Source organism: Vicugna pacos, chromosome 15 (assembly GCF_048564905.1).
Source record: "Vicugna pacos chromosome 15, VicPac4, whole genome shotgun sequence".
Lineage (NCBI taxonomy): Eukaryota > Metazoa > Chordata > Mammalia > Artiodactyla > Camelidae > Vicugna > Vicugna pacos.
In genome coordinates, this window is record NC_133001.1 from 20,827,722 (window position 1) to 20,839,809 (window position 12,088).

At 32.2% G+C, this 12,088-nt stretch overlaps 1 protein-coding gene across 10 annotated transcripts in view; it reads left to right on the top strand.

Annotated features, from left to right (window-relative positions):
- The window catches only part of CCDC88A (coiled-coil domain containing 88A), a 103,169-nt gene that overhangs the window by 9,430 nt on the left and 81,651 nt on the right, over window positions 1-12,088 (top strand). The gene's annotated exons all lie outside the window — the stretch shown is intronic.

The window sequence follows — 12,088 nt, forward strand, 5'->3', positions numbered from 1 at the left end:
GGTTACCAGTTTGGTATGGAGAATGAGCGTGGGATGTGTCTAGGATGATTATCAAGTTTTTTACTTGAGTGAAGAATGGTTGTAGTGCCTTTGTAAGTAAAGCATTACAGGAGGATGAAAAGTTGAGGGGAGGGGAAGTGTAGAAAGTGATTTTGAGTTTATTTTGGAATGTCTGGTTAACAATGAGAAATATCTTGTGAGCAGGTGATATGCATAGGTCTGGTGCTTAGGAGAAAGGTCTAGAATAGAGATATGAGATATAGAGATGTAGAGATATGAGAATTAGCTTTTAAGTTTGTAATAGAAACTAAGGACTATGGGTGTCAGAAAAAAAAATATATAAGAGAGCCAATGACATATCCTAGGGAACAGGAACATTAAAAGGCTGGAGGTTTGAGGAAAGTAGAAAATTTCACAAGGCTGCTGGGAGGAAATCACAAAGAGACTCAGTTAAAGATGAATACAAGTATTGTCATGCAGGGTTGATGGCTTACTTGAGATTTGGAAACCACACATTTGTAGTGAAGCCAATCAGCATGGTAGAGCAACTTACACAGTAATGCTTAGCGCTCAGAAATTGACAAAAGGCCAGTGGAGTTTATGCATAACTGAGGATTGACAGGTAGATGTGGGCCAGAATATTTTCAGGTGAGTAGTTAAAATGAATAGAATGTGAGCATTAAAGTGAGGAGTGTCATCAGCTGCAGGCCAGTAGAGTTAGATTTTGCAATAAGGGTGAAGGAAGGTGGGTTTAGAAGGAGTGAGACAGAGTGGTGTAGGATGTTGATGTCAGAGGGGACTTTCAGAATTTGAGATTTTGGAGGTTGTGTCTCTGAATGGTGATCTAGGGCCAAAGTTAGACCATGGTACTGGGTGGATAAAATGGACTAGAGTGAATAAAGTTGAGAAGGAACTTATTTCCTTATTTTTGAAGCTATGATCTCTTGATTACCACTAGAGATAGGCATTAGTATTTTGAATTAAAATAGAAAGCTGCATAATAAAGACTGGTAATTGAAACTTTGATTACAATAATCCTTGTATTAAAAATTAAACTTTGTGGAACATCTCAGTAGTTTTTCTGGGAAATTTTTAAATGATGTATTCTTTCTTCTTTTTTTTTTTTAGAGTTAAAATTTTTTTTTTATTTAGTCGGGGGAGGTAATTAGGTTTATTTATTTACTTTTTTTTTTTTTAATGGAAGTACTGGGGATTGAACCCAGGACCTTGAGCATGCTAAGCATGCACTCTACCACTGAGCTATACCTCACCCACCCCCCCAATTGGTGTATTCTTAATGTGACTTACTTTCCTAGTGAAGGCTAGAAAAATTTTTTTTTGAACTTCACATTATCATTGACAACATGACTATACCTTTTCCCTTGAGTGGTGAAGGACCAAGGATGATGATTTAGTTTTAGGTGCTGGGTCCTAGTTGATTAAGACCTGGATTTTTACCAAGTTGTGGAGGATGAGAAGTTGTGGAGAAAAACCAATGGAGGCAATACTCCAAACTATTTTTTCCAAGACTGGTTAAAAAAGGGTGAACCATAGTAAAATCCTAGTTAATTTGAATATTTAGGGAAAGTGGAGTGTTGACTTTACTCATAATTGAAGGTTAACCTAATTTTCTCCATTTCTTTGTTTAAAATTTTTGCAAATGAATTAAACTGTATTTCTATCTTTGTAAATAGAATATACATGTGATGATTCAGAATCTTGTAGTATCTCATTTTAAACTTAAGCTTTTGTGTTAAGTATTGAATGTATATAACTGACTAAGATGAATCTATTAGTGAATAGTGAATCATCCCAGCCATGTATTTGTATTTGAAAACAAATCTCTGGTTACTAGCTTCTTCCTTCCTTTCCTTCTTTCCTTCCTTCTCTCCCTCCTTCCTTCCTTCCTTCCTTCCTTCCTTCCTTCCTTCCTTCTGAATTTTATATGTTTCTTTTCAGTGTGTGCTAGTGGGTGTACATTAGAGAACCCTACTGTTCAGAAGTTATAAGTTTAGAAGTTAGTTAGAAGTTTGATTTGGCCTCTAGAATGATGGATAGTTAGGGAAACCTAAATAGGGAGGAAACTATATTTGATTATACCTTGAATTACTGAACTTGGGTAGCCATTGATGAGGGGAGGAGGGTGTTTTAAGCTAGGGAAGCAGCTTGAGGAAAAAGTATATTATGTATATGTATTATCTGGAAGATGGTGAGGGCACTAGTCTTAGTAGAGGATCCAAGCTGGGGAGTAGTCGAATATAAAATTGCATAGCCAGAGTAGGCCAGATTGTGGAAAACCTAAAAATTAACTAGTATAATTTAGGCTGTATATGGCAGGCATTGGAGAGCCATTTAAAATTCCTTATTGGCAGATTAAATGTATTATTTTAGGAACATTAGTTTGCAGAATAGAAATTCATTTGTTCATTCAGTATTTATTGAGCATTTACTGCTTATAGTATTGTAAGTACCGAGAATACATCATTGGCTCAATGGAATTTAACACTGTATTAGTGCTTGAGGAACAGGTAAAGAAGATAGATGGGTAGTGATGGATGTCATTTATATTTTTGTTGGTAAGTTCCTAGGTCAATGCGGGCTGTATGATTGAAGAGGGAGCAAGTTCAAGAACTATTGCAAAAGAATTGATGGAATTCTAAATACAGTGTGTGAAAAGGAAGAATGAAAGATGATGCCAATGTTAAAGCTGAACAAACTGTATTTAAAATTATGTATTTATAGGACAAATGATATGAAGTTTGGATACTTAGTTTTGCAAGAGGAGATAAGGATATTTAGTTTCTTTTTATTTTTCCTAATTTCCAGCTAAAAACATTTAAATGTATAAGATAGCCATGTATTTTTGACAGTGATGCCTAATTTTGTATTAGAAACATTTAAATTCCTATATATGTGTGTTGTTTAAATTCTTGTTACTATTAGTACATATTTCAGTTTTGAATTTATGTAGTAAAATAGTTTTAGTATGTGTTATTACAGTTCTTTTGGGCTGCTGGAATGCTTAAAGTCTACATTTACAGGATATAGCTTACCTGGGAGATTTAACAATTACCTGAAAATTAAGTTGCATTTTAACTATTTGTTAGAGTTTAGCCATCTTTATAGCAGATTTTTTTTTAATGGCATACTTCTGTTCATTGTAAGAATTTAGAGTTTTGTCTATGCTAATAGAGGTCAAAGTAGTGTTTCAGAGTTTCTGTAGAGCTGTGCTCAAATTTTTCTGAATATTCATGTAATTACTCTTGTATTACATATTATTCTGAAGATATAGGTTGTTACTGAGTTATTTATTCTGGTCATCTTTGCACGGTTCTCCAGAGGTTTTTTTGTTTTTAATTCTATTTAAAAAATTAAATTCTAAATTCTTAAATTTCTGGAGAAATTAAGTTCATTATTTATTGAGTATTGCACATTTTTTTTGAACATCACATTATTCATCTTTGTTGTTCCCACCCACTTTTAAAATATTCTAAAATCTTACTCATTTGTTCCTGTCTTTTAAAAACTAGTGACCCACTTTATTAAATTGGCGATCCCCAAAACAGTTTATTCCCCTTGGGCCATTTGTAGGCCATATTGCAAACTTCTTTAACTTGTCTATTAATAATTCTTTACCTCCCTGTTTGTGTGCCTTTCCTCTAACTTGGTGTTCAGTTTATCATATCTTTTTCAATAGTACACTTGTTCTGTGTGTGGCTGTTTTTTCTCTTCTATTTTACTTTTTATTGTATTTCTTTCATTTCTGAGAGTCCTTTGCAGTGCATTTTAAATAGGCATCTATTATTTTGCCTTGAATTGGTGGGCTTACAATGGAGTTAGCTTATGATCCTTTTGGAGCACTTTTATGGTATATAGTCAAATGGGCAAATTAAACCAACAGTTTGATAATCTTATTCTGCTTTTAATAGAATTCATATTCTTAGAGTTATCCTTAGAGTTATGGGGACTATTTTTTAATATTAGAGAAACTGATGATGAAAAAGTATTTTCTTATCAAATTTTAAAACTTCTTACTTGAGGTAAGTTTCTATGGCTGTGTATTTTAGTTAATTAATTAGAAGAGATTATACTTTGGAAAATACTTTTTCAAGTTTTTCCTCATTTTAGGGGGCTTTATTTCTTCTTGAAAATGACAGTGATACCAGTCACTGATAATCAAGTGAACTATTTAAATTACTCTAGGAGGGTTTATGGACTTCATGTTAAGGATCTTTCTTTACTCCAGTGAACTGACAGTGTGGGAGTGAAAGCTATAATAGTTAAGTCTGTTCCTTGATCAAGGAAAATATCTAATTACACATCAGGTCAGTTTGAGATTTCTTGAGTCTTTAGGACTGACTGGATCTGGAGCAAATACTACACTAGAATACTGATTAAAACAAATCCCTGAGACCCTGTCTTAAGGCTTATGGACAGTGGGTGAAGGGTTCCATCACAGATCAGCAATGACCATTGGTGCTGTAAATAATTTTTGTTTTGGTTGCTATCTATGTGGTTGACCCCTGAATAAATGAAGATTCTGTTACTTCATGAAGGCACTGATTAGCATATTACTAAGTCCTCAGATTTCCATATAAAGAACAGGAATTGGTTGGCCTAATGCTATTGTTCTCAAAATGAAATCAACGTACACCTGGGGGGGTCTAGTTGTCAAGTCAAAATTATTTTCATATTAATATTAAGATGCCATCTGCCTTTTTACCTGCGTTGCAAAAGCACTAATGGTACAAAAGCAAAAGTAAGTAAAACTGCCAACACTCTAGCATGAATCAAGAAGTAGTACCAAGTTGTACTGGTGGTAGTTGTGTTATTCATGCTGTGTGCTTGCGGTTAAAGAGAAATCCAGCTTCATTTTAAAATGTCCTTGATAAAGCAGTAAAAGTTGTTTTACTGAGTCTTGACCTTTTGAGTACACGTCTTTTTTAACATTCTGTAGGACAAAATGGGACATATGCATTAAACACTCCTGTTGCATAATGAGGTATGATGATTATCTCAAGGAAGAGTACTCATGATTTTTTGAGTTGCAAGCCAAACAAGTCTTCATTTTGTGGAACACTATTTTTGCTTGAAAGAACAACTTATAGACAAACTATCGTTATTCAGGCTTGAGTATTAGGCAGACACTTTCTAAAAAATGAACAAAGTGAGCCTGTCATTTCAAGGAAAATAGTTGATACCATGTGTTGTCAGTGATAAAACTGAGTTATAGAAACCGTGAACTTGGTAGCTTCTCAATATTTAAAGACTTCTTTGATGAAATTAGAGGTGATATTAATCACGATTTTTCTATATTGAATAATAAAATGTGCAGTATTTGGAAAATTCATATAACTCAATGAACCAGAAGTTTCAAAGTGACCAGTGCATGATAAGAAATTATGCGTCTGTAAAAGATCCGTTCAACATGTCAGGTAAACCAGTGGATTTTAATGTATAACAGTAAGAGAAGTTCATTGATAAGGCTTCAGATTCCACATTTCATCCTATGCTTTAAAAAGTACCACCTTACTGAATTTTGGTAGTATCAAAAAAGATTATCAATAAGTATCTGAAAAGTCTGTTAAAGTACTCTTTTTCTAATTGCATATTTGTGTGAGGTTGCTTTTTTTCATGTACTTAGAGCAAAATAATGTATCACAGCACATTGTAGAAGCAGATTTCAGAATTTAGATATCTTCTATTAAGCCAAACGTTAAAGAGATTTGAGATTTACAAAGTTGTAAAAGAATGTCACTCCCCACTAAAATTTTTCTGTTTTTGGTATCATAAGAATGCTCTTTGTTAACATACAATGAGTTTGTTATTTTTAGATTAATAAATTATTTTCAATTCTCAATTTTAATTGCTAATATAGTAAATATAAATAGATAAACTCACATAAATAAAAGCTCTTTAGCGTTCTCAATAATTTTTAAGAGTAAAAAGAAATCTTCAGACCAAAAAGTTAGAAAACTGCTAGACTAATATTATAAAGGCTCATGTTGTCACATTTTAAGAAGTAATAGGTAGATCTTTAGTGATTTTATCCAATTCAGATAAAACCAAATTTAATTGTATTGGACTTTTATTCTTTTTGTGTCCATTTGCAATATTTAAATCAAAGCATTAGTTCTTTCTGTTTGTTAAATCAGTGTATATCATTGCTGTACTGCTAGCTCAATCTTGGGCTATCTGGAAAATGTCACAGATATTTCTTTAACTTTTGAAGAGGTAACTTAATGTATCTTAAATTATGAGAAAGTACATGAAGGGGTCTGTGTCTGTAATCTCTGTCATAATTATATATCACATACCTCTCCAAGAGTAACTATTCATCATTGTGAAGATCAAATTAGTTAACATATGTGAAAATATTCTGTACATATATAAGAGATTATATTAATATTAGGTTTTATCGTTGGCCATCATGCACAGTGATTGAGTTTGTGCAAAGAGGGAGATACTAAAGTAACGGAACACTTAAAAAAAAAAAAAACACGTATTTCCCTGATACCTTATTACTTGGGTAGAAGTAAGATATCAGGACTAAGGTATCCTACCTGGATATCTATCAGTCCTGATACCTATCAGGACTACTTGGATAATCCTAAATGGTGATATTTACCCAATTAATAATTTTTCATAAAGCTATTGCTCTGGTATATGCACAATTGGAGTTTAGATATGCAAGTAACTTAGTTATTTCAGATTGTTTTGTTGTGATATGCAAATATTATGTGGTTGTATGTTATGATATAAAATATGTCAAAATTTAAAAAAAAACTCTATACAACTAGATTTAAATTAGAGTTGCATGATCTAAAACATGAGCACATGTAGTTGTTAAGCACCAATACTAAACAGATGGTCCAAGAGGATACATAACAGGTTTGCAGTCTGGGTAGAAGAGCATAAAGCCATTAAAACTATCAGATTTCTGTTTCTCATAGGTATTAGTCAATGAATAAGTAAAGACATAATCCTCGGTTATATAAGGACCAAATCTTAGAATATTAACGTTGCATAATTGCTAATTTTTCCTTCATTTTTTTACTTTAACGTAAATATTACTATATATAGTGGTAGATAATACTATTGCTTGTTTATTGAGATTAATTCAACTTGTCATAAGTAGGTTATTTATAAATGTGAAACTGCTTGAGGCTGTCTTTTACTGCCATGTTGCATTTAACTTCTGGCTGGACAGGTTTGAGCTATATTGGTAGACTGCCTCTAAAACATTTTTCAGTTTTCATCTTTTAAGAGGAAATGGTTGATTTGAGATTATGTTGACTTGGAAATAGCTATGTGTGATTAGAAAGGTACTTGCTCACATACCACATGGGAATTGTTCAATAGCTCATCTTTTATTTTAGAAAAAGGCCTTTCCAAAGATAGTCTTTTTTTTTTTTAAGGTATGCTTTCAAAAAGAACTTAATCAAAACTTCATTAATTATAACCATCTATTCTGGGTTAATATTTGTTTAGCATTTTAAATATTAAACATGAAGGAAAGACAATATTTGGAATACTGAATAGATTATAATTTCTTTTTAGAAAATTCTGGACTCGTATTATCAAGTTTGTTTAAAGCTGTACTGTGACTTTTATTGTATGAAGAAATAAACCTTAAAATACATGCAGAAATGGAGTGCTTTCTGTCTTTACATAGAATGCATACTTTTTACAGAAGAAATGTTTTATATTGTTTTGTTTTCTTATGTTTATGCATAGTCTCATACATCTTATGACTCTGAATCTCTAGCATTGAATTCTACATATATAACCTCATATTTTTCCCTAGAAGTAAATAAAATAGAAATCTTCTTGAAATAGCACTTTTTTGTCAGTGTTTTTTCCCTCTTTAAAGAATGTTTTACATGGCTAAAAGAATTAGTTAAGACCAAAAAGGTTCATGATGAAAAACAGCAGTCCCTGCCCTAATTTAACTCACATCTCAGTTCTGTCCCCCAAGTAAAAACTTTTTAACTTTTTTTAAAAGCAGTTTCTTCTGTCATTTAACCCCCAGTATAGTGATATTATGTCTACCCTAGATTTCTTGACTTATCTCTTTCAGACATTATCTATTGATTTCCTGATAATGGTAGGTAGGTGAGATTTTTAGCTTTTTTAATACCCTATCTTTGTATCTTCTTACCCTGTATTTCTAATTTATTTACTTATTACAAATTTAGTTAAATCAGCAGTCAGTATTCACATATAATGTTTCTTTCAGAGCCAGGTAGTCATAATGTAATCATTACATTTTTCTTTTTTAAAAAATGCAATTTTCCTCAAGTTACTGGTTTTCTTGATTTGTGTAATTTTCTGTAAATCCACCTTTAAATATTCAACAGTTTTTCACGGGAGTAGAGATTAGGACATAACAGTCAGTTTCACTTGAGGGAAGCCCTTCTCACATAAAGAGATCACCTTCTTGGGGTCAAAGGGCCTGTTTTCATGATCCTAACAGATGTCAGTATGATTCTAACTCAGATTAATTATGAATCAAATGGGAAATCCAAGCCTTGTAATTGAAAGTTTATTGATCTCTAGGTCTATGTCTTGAGTACTTAGCAGTTATCCTGGTCTCCAATTCCAGAACTTTATGGATAAACTGTGATGTAGTATCTGATGATTCTAAAGAAGTAGAAACTTTCCAGTTCTGATTGATTACTAAAATAACTCCCAATAGGTTCAGTGTAGATTGGAAACTGAAAGAGGCTTTTAGTACCAGGGTATCAGCCTGTCCTGTCAAAGAACTCTCACTATTCTGTTGGATTTGCTAATGAGTCTGCTAGATCTACTAAATCTAGTATCTAGAAGAGTCTACCAGTCAACTAGAAATCCTCTCAAATCCCATGTAATTGTAGCAAAGATTTGTCAACATAAAATACCACGATTATATAAAAGGATGCAGAAAATTTTCATTCCCCTATCTTTAGGATTTCTGTTGACAGGGAGGTTAATTTCAGGTATTGAAGTGCTTTTCTGTAAATTTTCCAAAATACTTTCTCTGCATACCTAAATTGCATATTTCCCTTTTCCCCAGATTCCTAAAATAATTTCATCTGATATTTTTGGTGTATAAAAATTGAACAGTTCCCTTTTTTATATTCAGAGGCTGAAAAAACTTAATTTGAAACTTAATAAATTTTTTTTGGCAAAAAAGTTCTTAAAAGATTTTGGGCAAACCACATTTCTAAATTTTTTAAATTTGCTATTTCTTGGCGGAGCTTTATGCAAAGGAGAGTATAGACCTTTCTGGCAACTGAATAAATTTTGAAATATCATATGAGGAATGTTGGACATAAAATTTCAAAAGAAACTTTAAAACTTTATTTAAAGTCACTTTAAAGAACAAGAGAAACTTGGTAACAACTCTGTCAGGGACAAAGATAATATTTACATTGTAAAACTTGTTAAAGTGGCACTGAAATCACAAGTGCTCATTAAATACTGTGATTATACATGCATCCCAAAGTATAATCCAAATTATATATTATCATGTAACAATTGGCTTGCACTATAAATTTGTACCTTTTTAAAGTTTACATACATTTTCAGTAGTAATATTGAGATCTTTCTTAAATAATTGTCATCAAATTAAAATCCAAGGTTTTTAATAAAATATTACTGTAATGACTGAGGAGGGGAGAAAATGAATCTTCTTTAGTTTGAGTACTTGCTGTGAAAACAGAATCAGGAATATACTCAGACAATACAATAAAAGCAATGATTTATTATACACATGGGTTTTATAGATAACATTCCTGAAATATTTTTCTATTGGTCTTTTCTTTGTTTTCCTGAATAATCTTGTAAGAGACAGGTTGAAAGAGAGTAATTACTTTGGACTTAGTTTTCTGATTTATTTCTGAAACTAGATAATCTCTATAAAGTGTTTTTTAGGTCTAAATGTTATTTAGGAGATAGTCATGAGTTAGAGGTATTTAAGGGGTGCAAATATAGAGTAAGGAAAATAAAGATAAAAAGATAGAAGAAGACTAGAGAGAAAAGGTATTTACTGAATGTCTGTGATTGCAAATGAAATTTACACGACTGTAGTATACCTAACATTTTTGTTACCAAGGTTGTTCCTGCTCTCTTTTCCCAGTTTCAGATATACTTTTCTCCACAATGATAGCTTGGCTAACCTAAAGAATTATACATTAAATAATGTAGCCACAGTATGTCTCAGTATTTAACTTACTGGCAAAAAGAGTTGATTACATAAAACAGGATTTTCCCTTCAGCTCTCTGAATTTTTAACCATGACTTCCTGACCATGCTGCTGTTTGTCTTTTGACTGCCATGACATGTGATCTGACTTCTGCAATATAGTCTCCTCATTTTTTGTAAGTAACTAGTTCTGGTTGGTACCTTTCCCTGAGAGACCCACTTTTCTGCTTATAACTCCCATTTGCTTTGGGCTATTCATTATTTCCCATACATTAAGTGTAAGTCATCACAGGTTGGATTTAGCTTACTTTATTCAAACATTTGTGTTAGGTTATATGCAGATTTTTAGAGAATAAGATAAGGTCCGTGCTGTCGAGGAACTTATAGTCTAGTAAGAAAGTGAGAGGCATAAAGACATTTAGTATAAGATTTACGATATAATTATGTATCAAAAAAGAGGAATAATTGTTAATACTATGGGTTGGGGCTGATGGAGTAAATAGTCTAGGACTGTGAGGATGACTCAGTATTAGAAGATGTAACAGTGTAATTCATTACATTAACATGTTAAATAATAAGAATCAGGAGTAGATGTGGGAAAAATTCAGCACCCATTCAGATACTGAATAGGAATAGGAGGGAACTTAACTTGAAGGAGGGTATCCATCAGAAATTTTCAGCAAACATTGTTCATTAATGGCAAAACATTAAAAGCAGTCCCATTAAATTTGATAGCAAGATAAGGACAGATACTATCTCTGTTATTACTTGTTAATAAAATAAGTAAAGAAATGAGATGTAACATTGGAAAGAAGATAAACTATCACTTGCTGACAGTATGATTTTTTTTACCTAGAAAACCCAAAGAAATGAACTGAGTAAACTAAATTTTGAAGGTAGTTAATCAGAAGTGCAATATATAAAAACTACAGTTTTCCTATTATACAGTAGCAAGGACCAAGTACACAGTGTGATAGAAAACAAATCCATTTCACTAACAAAAACCCAAGTAAGAAAAAAAGATCTTAATTAAATGTATAAGATCTTTGTGGGGAAATTTTAAAATTTTACTGATGCAAGTCTTTTATCAAATTCTTTTTATTAGTGAAGTCCTAATAAATCTCAACAAGGTTTTTCATAGAACGTTATATATATCCTAAAATTCATAGAAAAGAGCAGCATGTGTGACTAAGCAGGACCATTTAGAAAACAAAAGAGAGGGACCTGCTGTAATAGAATCAATGTAACAATGAAGCAGTAGTAATATTTAGAAGGTTTTGGTGACACAGGAGTAGACAAATGGTGTAATGGAACAGGATAGAGTCCAAAAGGAGATCCACACTTATGTGGAAATCTAGTATAGTCATTGAAGCCATTGGGAAACAGTAAGCTCTTTGGTAATTGATGTTGGAATAATTGACTATCAGTATAGAAAAGCTACAAATTATATTCAAGAGAACCTTTAAAAGCACCAACAAACAACCTGTTAGAGTTTAGCAAGGTTTGTAAAGATAAGAGCAATACACAAATACTGATAGCATTTATATATCAGTAGTAACCTAGTAGCAAATATATTTTTAAATATTACACTTTAATAGCAAAAACTAGAAAGTTGTTAAGAATATAGCTAATAAAAGGACTTCCTAGAGAAGATTATAAAGTGGTTTTGAAAAAGAGTTGTATATGACTCAAAAGCACAGGCAACAGAAACAAAAATAGACAAATAGGACTGCATTAAACTAAAAAGTGTTATCCTGTGTCATCACTTTGCTCTTTAACTTCTTCGGGGCATTTCCTGCTCAAATATAGTCCCCATTATCAAGTGAGGAGATACGTTTATTGGGTATTAGCCCATATTTTACATTCTTGATTTAAATAGATTTGGGGGGGTGGAAAGATATAT